This window comes from Manis pentadactyla, chromosome 8, assembly GCF_030020395.1.
Source record: "Manis pentadactyla isolate mManPen7 chromosome 8, mManPen7.hap1, whole genome shotgun sequence".
NCBI lineage: Eukaryota > Metazoa > Chordata > Mammalia > Pholidota > Manidae > Manis > Manis pentadactyla.
Genome location: NC_080026.1, coordinates 50,506,084 through 50,518,713, shown reverse-complemented (window position 1 = coordinate 50,518,713; position 12,630 = coordinate 50,506,084).

Here is a 12,630-nt window from a genome sequence, read left to right as displayed (position 1 = left end):
TTCTTACATATTGAATAAGTTACATGGTGAGCAGTACAAGGGCAGTCATCACAGAAACTTTTGGTTTTGCTCATGCATTATGAATTATAAACAGTTCAAATATGAATACTCATTTGATTTTTATACTTGATTTATATGTGGATACCACATTTCTCTCTTTATTATTATTATTTTTTATAAAATGCTGAAGTGACAGGTAGATACAAGATAAAGGTAAAAAACATACTTTAGTGTTTTAAGAGAGCAAATGTAGATGATCAGGTGTGTGCCTGTAGACTATGTGTTAATCCAAGCTAGACAAGGGCAATAAGACATCCACGTATGCAGAAGCTCTCTCTCAGAACGGGGGGGTGAGGTTCTAAGCCTCACCTCTGTTGATCCCCAATTTCTCACCTGATGAACCCCCTGCGACTGTGCCTGTCTTAGGTTGTTCCTCCCTTGAGGAATCTTACCCGTCTCTGGCTAACCAGTCATCTTCCGGGGCCATACAGGGAAATGTAAAGTTGGTAAGTGAGAGAGAAGCCTTATTGTTTGAAAAGGTTAGCTTTTTACTTCTTTGCATATTTATGCCCTGTGGCTTCTATGCCCAGCATTTGTCTTGAGGTATCTTTACCACTTGGAAGAATTATGATACTCGGTAAATTTGATATGAGGCATGAATTCTATTTAAGAGTTGTAATTAGGAAGGAAGAAGAAAAGCTATAGAAGTAGCAGGCGGCAGAAAACATGGGAAGATTGATTATTTCTTTGACATATCTTCTTGTAGAGTAACTTCAGCATGTATAGGTTTTAGGCTACTACTTAAATTGCGCACACACATTAACATAATAGGAGTATAGTTACATAACCAAAGCATATCTGTAATTACCAGCCATCTCCAGTGAAACCAAGAAAACCAGTTAGGCACCTTAGGCATTTGTGAAAACTTATCAATGATATGGTAGATATTGTCCAACTGAACTTGAACAGTCTGAGAGAAATCAGACAAATTAAAACAACCCATTCCTGGGGAATGTTCACATCCCTTATGTTCTTTAAACAGTAAATAGTCTGTAGTTGTAAGATTTTGGAGCGCTACAATTTGCACTTCTCCTAATTCTTGGTTGAGTTCCAACAGTATAGATCCAGTCAAATTTGTTGTTTTACTGTATGCACAGGCCAGCTTAGATATCTCCTTCATTCCCATGACAAGTCCAGGAGCTGGTGGGATGAGTGCATCTACAGCTGTAGCAGTGCGTGGATCTTTGTTGGGGTTTTTTGATGATCATCTTCTGGCATGAGTCTTCCCGAGAGTGCTGATGTTGGAAGTTCTTTTTCATATCGTATCTTAGTTCATTTTCGGGGTAGCCCAGTTAGGCTTTGATCCTCTGTATAAACACAAACAGACCCTTTGCCTACACTTTTATATGCCCTTTATACCCTTGTGTAGAACTCATTGGAGGTCTCCACACAGGAACTGCCTTTTTTTTTTTTTTGGTGTCATTAATCTACACTTACATGACGAATATTATGTTTACTAGGCTCTCCCCTATACTAGATCCCCCCATAAACTCCTTTACAGTCACTGTCCATCAACATAGCAAATGTTGTAGAATCACTACTTGCCTTCTCTGTGTTGTACAGCCTTTTCCTTTCTCCCACCCCCCCCATGCATGCTAATCTTAATAACCCCCTTCTTCTCCATCCCTTATCCCTCCCCACTCACCCATCCTCCCCAGTTCCTTTCCCTTGGTACCTGTTAGTCCATTCTTGAGTTCTGTGATTCTGCTGCTGTTTTGTTCCTTCAGTTTTTCCTTTGTTCTTATACTCCACAGATGAGTGAAATCATTTGGTATTTCTCTTTCTCTGCTTGGCTTGTTTCACTGAGCATAATACCCTCCAGCTCCATCCATGTTGCTGCAAATGGTAGGATTTGCCCTTTTCTTATGGCTGAGTAGTATTCCATTGTGTATATGTACCACATCTTCTTTATCCATTCATCTATAGATGGACATTTAGGTTGCTTCCAATTCTTGGCTATTGTAAATAGTGCTGCGATAAACATAGGGATGCATTGGTCTTTCTCATACATGATTGCTGCATTCTTAGGGTAAATTCCTAGGAGTGCAATTCCTGGGTCAAATGGTATGTCTGTTTTGAGCATTTTGATGTACCTCCATAGTGCTTTCCACAATGGTTGAACTAATTTACATTCCCACCAGCAGTGTAGGAGGGTTCCCCTTTCTCCGCAACCTCGCCAACATTCGTTGTTGTTTGTCTTTTGGATGGCAGCCGTCCTTACTGGGATGAAGTGATACCTCATTGTAGTTTTAATTTGCATTTCTCTGATAATTAGCGATGTGGAGCATCTTATCATGTGTCTGTTGGCCATCTGTATTTCTTTTTTGGAGAACTGTCTGTTCAGTTCCTCTGCCCATTTTTTAATTGGGTTATTTGTTTTTTGTTTGTTGAGGCATGTGAGCTCTTTATATATTCTGGACGTCAAGCCTTTATCAGATCTGTCATTTTCAAATATATTCTCCCATACTATAGGGTTCCTTTTTGTTCTATTGATGGTGTCTTTTGCTGTACAGAAGCTTTTCAGCTTAATATAGTCCCCCTTGTTCATTTTTGCTGTTGTTCTCCTTGCCCAGGGAGATATGTTCAAGAAGAGGTCACTCATGTTTATGTCTAAGAGGTTTTTGCCTATGTTATTTTCCAACAGTTTAATGGTTTCATGACTTACATTCAGGTCTTTGATCCATTTTGAGTTTACTTTTGAATATGGGGTTAGACAATGGTCCAGTTTCATTCTCCTACATGTAGCTGTCTAGTTTTGCCAGCACCATCTGTTGAAGAGACTGTCATTTCGCCATTGTATGTCCATGGCTCCTTTATCAAATATTAATTGACCATATATGTCTGGGTTAATGTCTGGATTCTCTAGTCTGTTCCATTGGTCTGTGGCTCTGCTCTTGTGCCAGTACCAAATTGTCTTGATTACTATGGCTTTATAGTAGAGCTTGAAGTTGGGGATTGAGATCCCCCCTACTTTATTTTTCTTTATTAGGATTGCTTTGGTTATTTGGGGTCTTTGGTGTTTACATATGAATTTTTGAGTTATTTGTTCTAATCCTTTGAAGAAAGTTGCTGGTAGTTTCATAGGGATTGCATCAAATTTGTATATTGCTTTGGGCAGGATGGCCATTTTGACGATATTAATTCTTCCATGAGCATAGGATGAGTTTCCATCTGTTAGTTTCCCCTTTAATTTCTCTTAAGAGTGACTTGTAGTTTTCAGAGTATAAGTCTTTCATTTCTTTGGTTAGGTTTATTCCTAGGTTTGTTTTTTTTTTATACAATTGTGAATGGAGTTGTTTTCCTGATTTCTCTTTCTGTTGGTTCATTGCTAGTGTATAGGAAAGCCACAGATTTCTGTGTGTTGATTTTGTATCCTGCAACTTTGCTGTATTCCGATATCAGTTCTAGTAGTTTTGGGGTGGAGTCTTTAGGGTTTTTTATGTACAGTATCATGTCATCTGCAAATAGTGACAGTTTAACTTCTTCTTTACCAATCTGGATTCCTTGTATTTTTTTGTTTTGTCTGATTGCCATGGCTAGGACCTCCAGTACTATGTTAAATAACAGTGGGGAGAGTGGGCATCCCTGTCTAGTTCCCGATCTCAGCGGAAATGCTTTCAGCTTCTCGCTGTTCAATATAATGTTGGCTGTGGGTTTATCATAGATGGCTGTTATTATGTTGAGGTACTTGCCCTCTATTCCCATTTTGCTGAGAGTTTTTATCATGAATGGATGTTGAACTTTGTCAAATGCTTTTTCAGCATCTATGGAGATGATCATGTGGTTTTTGTCTTTCTTTTTGTTGATGTGGTGGATGATGTTGATGGATTTTCGAATGTTGTACCATCCTTGCATCCTGGGATGAATCCCACTTGGTCATGGTGTATGATCCTTTTGATGTATTTTTGAATTCGGTTTGCTAACATTTTGTTGAGTATTTTTGCATCTACGTTCATCAGGGATATTGGTCTGTAGTTTTCTTTTTTGGTGGGGTCTTTGCCTGGTTTTGTTATTAGGGTGACGTTAGCTTCATAGAATGAGTTTGGGAGTATCCCCTTCTCCTCTATTTTTTGGAAAACTTTAAGGAGAATGGGTATTATGTCTTCCCTGTATGTCTGATAAAATTCCGAGGTAAATCCATCTGGCCCAGGGGTTTTGTTCTTTGGTAGTTTTTTGATTACCGCTTCAATTTCGTTGCTGGTAATTGGTCTGTTTAGATTTTCTGTTTCTTCCTGGGTCAATCTTGGAAGGTTGTATTTTTCTAGGAAGTTCTCCATTTCTCCTAGGTTTCCCAGCTTGTTAGCATAGAAGATTTCATACTATTCTCTAATAATTCTTTGTATTTCTGTGGGGTCCGTCGTGATTTTTCCTTTCTCACTTCTGATACTGTTAATTTGTGTTGACTCTCTTTTCCTCTTAATAAGTCTGTCTAAAGGCTTATCTATTTTGTTTATTTTCTCAAAGAACCAGCTCTTGGTTTCATTGATTTTTGCTATTGTTTTATTCTTTTCAACTTTATTTATTTCTTCTCTGATCTTTATTATGTCCCTCCTTCTGCTGACCTTAGGCCTCATTTGTTCTTCTTTTTCCAATTTTGATAATTGTGACATTAGACCATTCATTTGGGATTGTTCTTCCTTTTTTAAATATGCTTGGATTGCTATATACTTTCCTCTTAAGACTGCTTTTGCTGTGTCCCACAGAAGTTGGGGCTTAGTGTTGTTGTCATTTGTTTCCATATATTGCTGGATCTCCATTTTGATTTGGTCATTGATCCATTGATAATTTAGGAGCGTGTTGTTAAGCCTCCATGTGTTTGTGAGCCTCTTTGCTTTCTTTGTACAGTTTATTTCTAGTTTCATGCCTTTGTGGTCTGAAAAGTTGGTTGGTAGGATTTCAATCTTTTGGAATTTTCTGAGGCTCTTTTTGTGGCCTAGTATGTGGTCTATTCTGGAGAATGTTCCATGTGCACTTGAGAAGAATGTATATTCTGTTGCTTTTGGATGTAGAGTTCTATAGATGTCTATTAGGTCCATCTGCTCTACTGTGTTGTTCAGTGCTTCCGTGTCCTTACTTATTTTCTGCCTGGTGGATCTATCCTTTGGGGTGAGTGGTGTGTTGAAGTCTCCTAGAATGAATGCATTGCAGTCTATTCCCCCCTTTAGTTCTGTTAGTATTTGTTTCACATATGCTGGTGCTCCTGTGTTGGGTGCATATATATTTAGAATGGTTATATCCTCTTGTTGGACTGAGCCCTTTATCATTATGTAGTGTCCTTCTTTATCTCTTGTTACTTTCTTTGTTTTGAAGTCTATTTTGTCTGATATTATTACTGCAACCCCTGCTTTCTTCTCGCTGTTGTTTGCCTGAAATATGTTTTTCCATCCCTTGACTTTTAGTCTGTACATGTCTTTGGGTTTGAGGTGAGTTTCTTGTAAACAGCATATAGATTGGTCTTGCTTTTTTACCCATTCTATTACTCTGTGTCTTTTGATTGGTGCATTTAGTCCATTAACATTTAGGGTGACTATTGAAAGACATGTACTTATTGCCATTGCAGGCTTTAAATTCGTGGTTACCAAAGGTTCAAGATTAGCCTCTTTAGTATCTTACTGCCTAACTTAGCTCGCTTATTGAGCTGTTATATACACTGTCTGGAGATTCTTTTCTTCTCTCCCTTCTTATTCCTCCTCCTCGATTCTTCATATGTTGGGTGTTTTGTTTTGTGCTGGTTCTTGGAGTGCTCCCATCTAGAGCAGTCCCTATAAGATGTTCTGTAGAGGTGGTTTGTGGGAAGCAAATTCCCTCAGCTTTTGTTTGTCTGGGAATTGTTTAGTCCCACCATCATATTTGAATGGTAGTCGTGCTGGATACAGTATCCTTGGTTCAAGGCCCTTCTGTTTCATTGCATTTAATATATCATGCCTTTCTCTTCTTGCCTGTAGGGTTTCTGTCGAGAAGTCTGATGTTAGCCTGATGGGTTTCCCTTTATAGGTGACCTTTTTCTCTCTAGCTGCCTTTTAAACTCTTTCCTTGTCCTTGATCTTTGCCATTTTAATTATTATGTGTCTTGGTGTTGTCCTCCTTGGATCCTTTCTGTTCGGGGTTCTGTGTATTTCCGTGGTCTGTTTGATTATTTCCTCCCCCAGTTTGGGGAAGTTTTCAGCAATTATTTCTTCCAAGATACTTTCCATCCCTTTTCCTCTCTCTTCTTCTTCTGGTACTCCTATAATACGGATATTGTTCCTTTTGGATTGGTCACACAGTTCTCTTAACATTGTTTCATTCCTGGAGATCCTTTTGTCTCTCTCTATGTCAGCTTCTATGCGTTCCTGTTCTCTGGTTTCAATTCCATTAATGGCCTCTTGCATCCTATCCATTCTGCTTATAAACCCTTCCAGAGTTTGTTTCATTTCTGTAATCTCCTTTCTGGCATCTGTGATCTCCCTCCAGACTTCATCCCATATCTCTTGCGTATTTCTCTGCATCTCTGTCAGCATGTTTATGATTTTTATTTTGAATTCTTTGTCAGGAAGACTGGTTAGGTCTGTCTCCTCTGGTGTTGTCTCTGTGATCTTTGTCTGCCTGTAGCTTTGCCTTTTCATGGTGATAGGAATAGTTTGCAGAGCTGGGACAAGTGACAGCTGGAAGGACTTCCTTTCTTGTTGGTTTGTGGCCCTCCTCTCCTGGGAGAACAGCGACCTCTAGTGGCTTGTGCTGGGCAGCTGCACGCAGACAGGGTTTCTGCTTCCTGTCCGGCTGCTATGGAGTTTATCTCCGCTGTTGCTGTGGGCGTGGCCTGGCTCGGGCAGCTGCTCCAAAATGGTGGATTCCTGTTGGAGGGGGAGCGGCCTGGAGGCTATTTATCTCTGTAAGGGGCCTCTGAGCTTCCTGCAGCCCACGGCTTAGTGTGCCCAGAGATCCCTGGATTCTCTTCCTCTGGATTAAGTGTCCCGCCCTGCCCCTTTAAGACTTCCAAAAAGCACCTGCCAAAACAAAACGACCACAAAAAAAAAATAAAAATTTTTTAAATTAAAAAAATAAAAATGAATAAATAAAAAATGGCCACTCATTTTTCTTTATTCTCCGGCGCCAGCCTCAGGCATCTGCTCACCGGTCTTGCTGCCCTGTTTCCCTAGTATTGGAGTCCCTATCCCTTTAAGACTTCCAAAAAGTGCTTGCCAAAACAAAACAGCAAAAAAAAAAAAAAAAATGGCCACTCACTTTTCTTATGTCCTCCGGTGCCAGGCCTCCGGTACCCTCTCACTTTTCTTGCTGCCCCGTTTCCCTAGTATCCAGGGCCCCCCGTGCACGCACTGTGTCTGCGCTCTGGCCCGGATGGCTGGGGCTGGGTGTTCAGCAGTCCTGGGCTCCATCTCCCTCCCTCTCTGTCTACTCTTCTCCCGCCGGGAGCTGGGGGGAGGGGCGCTCGGGTTCCGCGGGGCCGGGGCTTGTATCTTACCCTCTTTACGAGGCACTGTGTTCTCGCAGGTGTGGATGTGGTCTGAATGGTGTCCTGTGTCTTCTGGTCTTTATTCTAGGAAGAGTTGTCTTTGTTATATTTTCGTAGATAAATGTGGTTTTGGGAGGAGATTTACGCTGCTCTACTCACGGCACCATCTTGTCTCCGATCTCATGTATTACTTTTATAATCAGAAAGTATTTCAGCAAAACATCTTATACGTCATTGTGTTTGTAGTACTTAGCAAGCTGCCTAAAACACAGTGGGCATTCAGTGATTAGTTGATGAACTTGAATCACCTCTAATTCACAAGTGAGAAAGTTGAAGTTCTTCAAAACTCCTGTATATACCTGCAAGCTAATGTCTTAATTGTGAGTCTTTATATAAATATGCAAATACTTGTCCCCATCATTGATTTCTTGGTGGAAAATTTTGCCTTGATTTACATCACACACAAAAAAATGGATAGATCAGCTTTCCACTCTGGACCTTTAGAAAAAACTCTCTTTCCACCATTACTTCCTTTCTTCACCTTCTTGTCAGAGGAGATCACCAGTCCCCACAGCCTGCTGGAGTCATCCAGGTCCTTGTTCTACCTGCTAATTCCTTCTTTCCTGCATCTACTTCTCTGCCTAGCATCTTTGTAAAATGATCCATTTTTCCAAGCCACTCCAATAAGTCACTCCATCCTAGCAGGGGAAACTTGGAAAAAACATAGTCTATATTTACTGTCTCTACTTGCTCACCTCAGTTTTCACTCCTGTACTCACCGCAATGTGACCTGTGTTCCAACCATTCATGGAAATAATTCTTACTAGTAAAGCCATGAGTACCCAAACTGAGATGCTTTGAATCATCCTGCCTGCTGCTGTCCTGCTTCTAGCACTTGCTAAATCTATTGTCATCCTTGAATTTCTCTTTCAGATACTTGTTCTCCAGCTAGCTCCTGTCTGTTCCTTCTCAGCCTCCTTTACCAGTTGCCTTTTTCTATCTGCATGTTAAATCATTGATGTTAAATTATATAATCAAAACATCTTTATAAATATTTGTGTTAAATAATACAGATAAAGATGAATTTGATGTGAACTTCACATACTTTGCTATGTGAAGATGAATCTAACAAACCATTCCAATATCCCAGCCCCAGCCCCAGAGGTGGTCACTGAATCTGCTTTCTGTGTATCCTTCCAGATATTTCCTCTGCCTCTACATACTTAGAGAAAATGTGTATTTCAATAGAAATGCATAGTGTTTGGAATGGAGGGTTCTGTTTTTACTAAATGGAATAACACTGTAATAATTTTTTATATAATACTTTTTTCCTTGCTTATCATTTAGTGACAGTTAATATACATCAAGTTCATTTTTGTTTCTTACCTGCTGCATGGCATCTATGTTCCTTTGCTTATTTAAAAATTCCTGTATGATGAAAATGTAAAATATTCACAATATTTCACTATCATAAATAAAGCTGCCTTGAGCTCTCTTTATGTGCACTCTCTCTTGTCAGTGTTTCTCAAGGGTAGATATTTACATTTTAGCAGATATTACTTAATTACTTCCAAAAAGATATACAAATTTACACAACAATTTGTGATCATGCTTATTTATCTGCCTACATACCAACACAAAATATTATAAAACGTGTTAATGTTTTCCAATCCACAATCTTTAAAATGACATCTCATTGTTTTCATTTGCTTTTTTCTGCATGCTACTTGTTGAGCATATTTTTATTTTCTTGTTAAACATTTGTAATTTCTTTTCTGCAAATTACCTGTTCACATACTTCACTCATTTGTCTCTTGTGCAATTGTAATGTTCCTTCTGATTTTAGATGTTTCCTGTCTCCTCCATCTTGACGTTCACCCTTTGTTGTGTCCTTTGCTAATAGTTTCTCCCTTTCCATGTCTTTCAACTGTTTTTTTTTCTTCTTCCATTAAGATTTTATTTATGTATTTGATATACTCACAATGACAGGCTTTTCCTTTCTGGCTTTTGCTTTTGTGTCTTGTCTAGTGAAGGGCTTCCCTACACTAAGGTCATTTTTTCTTAACAATGTGTTCCTAACTTTATTTTTTATGTATAGATTTATACTACCTAGAATTTCATTTTGTGAATGGCTCAAGTAGCAATCTTCTGTAAATTTTTGATTGAATAGAAGACTTTCCTAATGCTAAATTCCCATAGTTGTACTTACATGTTTCTGGACCCCCCATCCATTTGCCTGGTCCTGCACTGAGGCCACACTCCTCCAGTGCCTCTGGCTCTGTAGGACATTTGTGTCTGGTAGACTGTGTCCCTCCACCCTTTCCCCCAACACAATCCTCCTCCATACCCATTCTTGATATTTTTTCAAAATTGTCTTGGCGGTCCTTACATACTTAGTATTTAATATGGATTTTAGAATCACTTTGTCAAGTTCCACAAAAAACTTTGCTATAATTTTTATTGTGTTTATGTGGATTTTATAAATCAATCAGGGGGAAAATGACCCCTTTTAAATATTAATACCCTAATTCATGAACATGGTAAATGTCTCCATTTGTTTAAGGTTTTTATATCTTACAGCAAGTTTTATGTTGTTTCTGTACGTGAGCCTTTTCATGTTTTTTCCCAGGTCTCTTACAGCTCTCCCCTCTCTCAATGTCAGTTTCCCCCCCAGTCAGCCTATGGTCGGCTCATGCCCCAGACAGTCTTCCCAGACGCTCTCATCATTTCCACAGTCACCAGCAGGTTATTGCCACATCATCACCAGGGTGTAGCCCATGTCCTAACCTCCTCACATGCACACTGGACTGCATGCTGGAGTTCTCCACATGCATCTTTCATAGGTGCATCAGCCCCAATGTCCTCCAACTGGATGCATCATTGCTGCCCTTCTCCCAACTCCCAGACCACCCCTGCTGCCTGTCTGCCTCCTGCCCTTCATCAATTCCCACCCTTAGTGGACAGCATCACTGACCGCCCACATCCGAATTTCCTTTTGCTTTGCTTCCCCCCAGTCTGGCTACTGTCAATTACGTGGACTCTGCCATCTCTCTCAGGCTGTCACCACAGTCCCATCTATCTCACCTCTGCCAACAATTACTCCCATCTCACCATCATCAGCCATTTAGATAGCTGACCCAATTCTACAGCCAGATGTGTAGCAGGCTGCTAATACAACAGAAGCTTGTTTCTTGCTCTCATGAAAGTTTAGGGCAGACGTTGTGGCTGGCAGAAAGCTCCTTCCATCAGTGATCTCACCATCCCCTTGACTTGACACTTTCTGCACTTAGCTGGGACAAAGAGGAAGAATAACTAAGGAGGAAGCACACCCACATCTGAAAATCCTTGGACCAGAAAAGTCACACATCACTTCCGTTCACATTGTATTGGTGAAAACCAGTCACATGGCACACCTATTTGCAAAGGAGTCTGGGAAATGCCATCTAGCCATAAACTGGGCTGCAATGTTATCACTGTTGGATAGAATGAATTTCAGGGTGCAAAATGTGCTTTCTGCTACATTGACCTTGTCCTGCATCCCTCCAGGACTTTCTATAAGAAACATTTATATAAAGGAAACATTTATGTAAGTATTCCAGAGCACCACTTCCTCCTTCCCATTCTTTTCCTCCAATATCAGAGAATATGAGAAAGCAGAAATCAAATAGTGTTTATGGTTATTTTTTACACACTAAGTCTTTATTTTCTGTCTAATTTTACTATTCTGACTCAGTCACTCAAAAGCTTTCACCAAGTATTCACCATGTATGCACCGTTTCTTTAGGTTATGGGAATACAGGAATTCAAGGTGAACCCTCTTCCCTACAGAGCGTACAACGTCTTGGCACAGAATCAAGATAACAATCACTGCACAGCAAAGGGTGTCAATCAACTGAAGCACACAGAGCTGCAGGAGCTCACGAGGGAGCATCCCAAGATAACTAAACATCAACTGAGGTGACAGCCAACCTGAGCTCTGAAAGAGACAAAGAAGCCTTGAGACATGCCCATGGGGTTGGGGAAAAGCAGTGTGTGCATGTGCATGTGTGTGTGTGTGTGTGTGTGTGTGTGTGTGTGTGCTTATTTTGATTGTTTGTTAAGAAAAGGGAGACTTGAACATGCTGAGGGGAAAAGGACTAGGGAAAGAAGGTGAAAAGTGGAGAAGAGAGCAGAGCGGCTGGCAGGGAAGCAGAGGCGGGGGCCTAGCACACGGGTTCCCCGTAGCCTTCGGTGGGGGAGGGTGCTCCTCCTGAGCCAGGCCTGAATGATGACACAAGCAGCATGAATGGTGTCATGGCCTAACTCTGTGTCTGATAAATGCCTTCCAGCTTTTGTGGTGTCATGAAATTTAGAGCCCCAAACAACTCTGTTTTCTAGAAGCTTCCATTTGAATTTGTCATTTGTTGTCTCTTAGGAAGCCACCATAGCTTTGCTCTCCAGAGGGCCATCGATTCCTCTTTGACCCCCTCTTCTCCCTTTGCCTTGTTATGACTGGGCATTTTTACTCTTCTTCTGAATCCCTTCTGTTCACTCAGAGAAATGGGGATGTCACACAGGATTCAAGCCTTGCACAGCAATCTGCTTATTCAGTTTCTTACTTCCAATTTAACCAGAGCTCTTTCCATGTCCTTCATAGTTACCAATAACAACTCTCCCTGCCAGCCAGCCAGCCACATGTGGCCCATGACCCACTGTGGCTGAGTTCGTGGGGCCTGTATGATTTAGCATTCGGCTGGGGGTTCTCAGAGGAAAAGGAGTGCCACCAATAACAGCACAGACCACAGGTGCAGCTGGGATCGCCCTGGCAGCCTGGGACACATGGTGGCCCTGTTCATGCTTCATATTTCCATCATCACAGCTTAAAACACAGGAGGGATTTCATATGCAGTGTATTGTTTGAGCCTTTTTTTCTTTGTTTAGAGGAGCAACATTACCTTATCAATAGATAGATACAGGAAGAATGTTTGCAGACCCGAGCTGGAAGGGCCTGCCTGGTGCAAATCTCTCACTGTCTAAGTGAAGATATTGAGACCCAGCTCCCTTGCACAGCCTGTGTAACTTCCAGATTTGAGGGCCCTCCCTTTCTGATCCCTCTCCTGTGAGTGGGAAGGTGACTT